Source organism: Gossypium hirsutum, chromosome D09, assembly GCF_007990345.1.
Source record: "Gossypium hirsutum isolate 1008001.06 chromosome D09, Gossypium_hirsutum_v2.1, whole genome shotgun sequence".
Taxonomy (NCBI): domain Eukaryota; kingdom Viridiplantae; phylum Streptophyta; class Magnoliopsida; order Malvales; family Malvaceae; genus Gossypium; species Gossypium hirsutum.
In genome coordinates, this window is record NC_053445.1 from 22570030 (window position 1) to 22574512 (window position 4483).

The window sequence follows — 4483 nt, forward strand, 5'->3', positions numbered from 1 at the left end:
TATTGTTTACCTTAAATATGCCAAATTCAGAATGAGTTACCTCGACTGTACCGTAGGGGAAGACGTTCAATACCGTACATGGGTTTGATCCGTTTGCATCAAGTTCCAAAGGGGCAATTCATGGATCCATTTTCTCTAGTAATACTTTGTCCTTAACCTTAAATTGGTTCATTCCATCCACATGCTCATCATGGCATCATTTTGGCTCTTCATTGTGTTTTCTCAGTTTCTCCTTGACATGTGTTTGACATTCATCTAGCTCATCAATATGTAACATTTGTTCTTCATAAGTCATTCTGTTTCTGTTGCATTGACTGAAACGTGGCTCCATTACATTTTTTCGATGGGTTTCCTGCAAAGAAGGTTGAGCCACATGGTTACTCACATTAATAGAAGACTTAAAAACATCTCGATTGATAAATGTTCTCACAGAATCACGAGCTTGGAGAGTAATCATTTCGTCACCTACAAGAAGTACAAGTGCACCCATACCAACATCTATTGTAGTCCTAGCAGTTGCTAAAAAAGGTCACCCTAAAATTGAAGGTACTTTACTACCCTCATCCATGTCCAACACAACAAAGTCAACGGGAATATGAATTTGTCAATTTTTACAAGCACATCCTCAATAACACCCCTAGGATATCTAATGGTTCTATCCACTAATTGAATGTTCATCCTAATTTGTTTGGTTTTCCCAAGACCAAGTTGTTTAAACATTTTATAGGGCATGACATTAATACTAGCCCCTAAATTAGCCAAAGTATTATCAATATTTAACTTATGTTTGTTTACAAACTGCTCATTTAAAAATTTGACATAATTGGGCATCTACGAAAGAGCTTTAACAAACAGTAATTTTTTCAAGAGTTTAAGAAATTTACCAAATTATTCATTCATATGGTCTCTCTTCGTCACGTTAAGATATGGAACTTGAGGTTTATATTCCTTGGCAACCAACTTTTTCTCTTTCTGGCTTACCTCAACCTTCTCGTTATTCACCACAACTTCTTGGTTCTTGTTCAGATTCAACTATTCTTCTTCATCTCGAACAGTAATTGCACGAAGTTTCTCCTTTGGGTTAGTTTCGATATTACTAGGTAAACTATCTTGTGGTCATTTCGAGATTAATTTAGCGAGTTGACCGATTTGTTTCTCAAGCCCTTGAATCGATGCTTGTTGATTTTTCAGTGCTGCCTCAGTGTTTTGAAATCATGTTTCCGACACCGAGATAAACTTGGTTAACATCTCCTCAATGTTTGACTTTTTCTATTACTGGTAAGGTTTTTGCTGGAAGCCCGAAGGAGGTTGTGCTCGCTGATTTCCTTGACCACCCCAAGAGAAATTGGAATGGTTCCTCCAACCTGCATTATAGTTGTTACTATAAGGGTTATTTTAAGGCCTAGAATTATTACCCATATAATTGACTTGTTCGTTCTCTGTGCTAGGAGTGAAGGGTAAACATTTTGGATTATTTATTCCACCTCCATTCGTATCACATTGCATCACCGGATGTACCTATGTAGACAGATATAAACCATCAATTTTCTTATTAAGTAAGTCTACCTGATTAGATAACATGGTGACTGCATCTAAATTAAAGACCTCAGTTTCTTTTATCGACTTTGTCCTCATGACTTGCCATTGATAATTATTCAGTGTCATCTTTTCTATAAATTTATAAGCTGCTTAGGGTGTTTTATTGTTCAATGTACCACCGGCTGCTGCATCAATCAATTACCTCATTGAAGGGTTCAGACCATTGTAGAAGGCTTAAATTGTAACCATAAGGGTAACCCATGGTGAGGGCACCACCTCAATAAGCCCTTATACCTGTCCCATACATCATATAGAGTCTCTAAATTGATCTAAAAAAAAGAAGAGATATCATTCCTCAACTTGGTTGTCTTAGTCGGTGGGAAATACTTCAGAAGGAACTTCTTGGTCATCTGAGCCCATGTAGTGATGGAACCTCATGGTAAAGAGTTTAACCACTGTTTAGCTTTGTTCTTCAATAAGAAAGGGAATAACCATAAATCAATGGCATCATCAATGATGCCATTTATCTTGAAAGTGTCGCAGATTTCCAGGAAATTGGTCAAATGAGTATTTAGATCTTTGTCTTGCAAACCATCGAACTGAACAAACTGTTGTACCATCTAAATAGTGTTCGACTTTAGTTCAAAATTATTTGCAGCAATGGTGGGTCTCACAGTACTTGATTTAGCCCCAGTTAGAGTAGGCTTGGCATAATTGTACATAGTACGAAGAACAGGATCTGGATCTACAGCAATTGCAGGAAGTAGTTAAATATCCTGTTTATCACCCATCTCCTCAGTAATAATAATGTCCTCTTGTTCATCTACTATATTCTGTCTATTCTTCATTGCTTCTTTATGGTTTCTGCAAGTAGTACTTTCAATTTCTCTGTAAAAAAATCAATGGTCTCGACAGGTTTCTTCTAGTCATAAACTAAAGGAACCTGCCAGAAAGAAACAAAAGAAAAATTAGAATGTAAAAATTAAATGAAAAACAAAAATATAAAAATAAAAATAGCTAAATTAATAAAAATAATTGTTCCTAATATTTTAGTCCCCGATAACGGCGCCAAAAACTTGATGGTCACTAAACTAACTATAAATACGACAAAGGCAAGCACACCTATAGAAAAATAGTATAGCTACGGTGTGTAAAGGTATCGTATCCATGAGGACTAAAAGTATTAGTAAGTACTATTTTTCTATTATTTTAGCCGACAAATTGGAGTGATGTGTTTTAATCTAAAATTACTAAACTATTTTAACTAAAAACGCAACAGTGAATGAATCAAGGAAATAATCGGATATTAACCAATAAGATAGACAATACCCAAGAAAGAATCAACCTAGACTTCACCTATTATTATGAATCTGAATTAAATATTTGTTCACTTGATGTCTTGATCCGTAGAAATCCCTAAATTATGTTAATATCTCTTTCAAGAGTAAGAACAACTGACTCTAGGTTGATTAATTAAAATCTCTTTCTAATTAAAACCCCTATCGTTGCATTAACTCGATCTATGGATTCCCTTATTAGATTTCACTCTAATCTGGTAGATTTATGTCATCCTATTTCTACAATTGCATGCAACTCCACTTAATTATGCTAGATCGACTCTTAAACAGGGACTTTTCCTCCACTGAAATAAGCACATTAAACATGTATTAATATATCGAAAATATTAAAACAAGAAATAAGAATACACAATTAAAAACAAGAATCAAGTATTTATCGCGTAAAAAATAAATTAAATAAAAGGATTCATCATAGGTTTCATCCTAGGTATCTGGGGAATTAGTTAATAATCCTGAATGAAAACATCTCAAAGTCTGAATAACCACAAGATATAAAGAAACTCATAAAAACTTCAAAAGAAATTAAAAGGAGATCTTCAATCTTGATGGAGATCTACTTCTAAGTTGATTCCGATGGATTTCTTCCCGTGTTTTCTTCGATCTTCTCTGATGGCTTCCTTATGTCTTCTTCTAATTACAATTTATAGAGTTTAGAATGCTCAGAAAGCATAAAAATTGTGTTTTTTCGCATTTTTGGGAAGTAGGGTGTGAAATCGACACAGGCTGGCACATGGGCGTGTGTCCAGCCTGTGTGGAAATGCCCAGGCCATGTGGCTCCTAAACATAGCTTTATTTGTCTGGTTTTGGCTCTTTTTTCACCCTTTTCGCTCCCAAATGCTCTCATAAGTATAGAAACATGAATTTAAAGGATCGGGAGCATCAAATTCATTAATTTACTTAATTAATCATAAAAAAACACATTAAGAATAAGATTAAAATATGTTACTTTTATAGCTTATCAAATATCTTATAAAATAATAAAATATTCAACCAATCATAATTTAACATTTTTCTTCCTTAATTATTACACCATATAATTATCTAATTTAGGTAATGATCATTTTAGCCTTCATGTTTCTTTAAATTTTCATCCTTGAATTGCTACTTAATTTTGGTAAATTTGTGATTTAGTCCACCGTATTTCTCTACTTATTCAATTTAGTCCTCGCACCCCTATTTCATGTCATAAAAAATTGGGTTGTTTTTATTTTTGGTCCTTCAATTTTTCTTATTTTTATAACTTAACCCCTCAATTTTGAATAATTGTTCTTGAACCTCAAAACTTTTTACATCTTTCTGACGTAATCCTTACTTTAATTTAGTATACCACAACATACTTTTCAATTTAACTTTCTTTTATACTCATTGTAACAGTTTGCCTAGCGAAGACTATATCAAGTCACTATTTGGCATTTAAGTTGCTTACGCTAAGGGTAGAAATTGAGTAAGCTAGTGAAATATCCATTTTGGTTGGGTGACGTATTTATGGGTTCGTCATTTGGCGAACTCCAGGATTTGGCGAACTCTAAGATTTGACGGACTTTTTTGGTAAGCAATCTGCCAACCCTAGATGTTTTGGACGAACT

At 34.1% G+C, this 4483-nt stretch overlaps 1 non-coding gene across 1 annotated transcript; it reads left to right on the forward strand.

Moving 5' to 3' along the window:
* The first annotated feature begins 1794 nt into the window (after positions 1-1794).
* On the forward strand, positions 1795-1901 carry LOC121221473 (small nucleolar RNA R71). The gene has a single exon (XR_005918865.1). It is a non-coding gene; the product is annotated as a small nucleolar RNA R71 (small nucleolar RNA).
* Positions 1902-4483: the final 2582 nt, after the last annotated feature.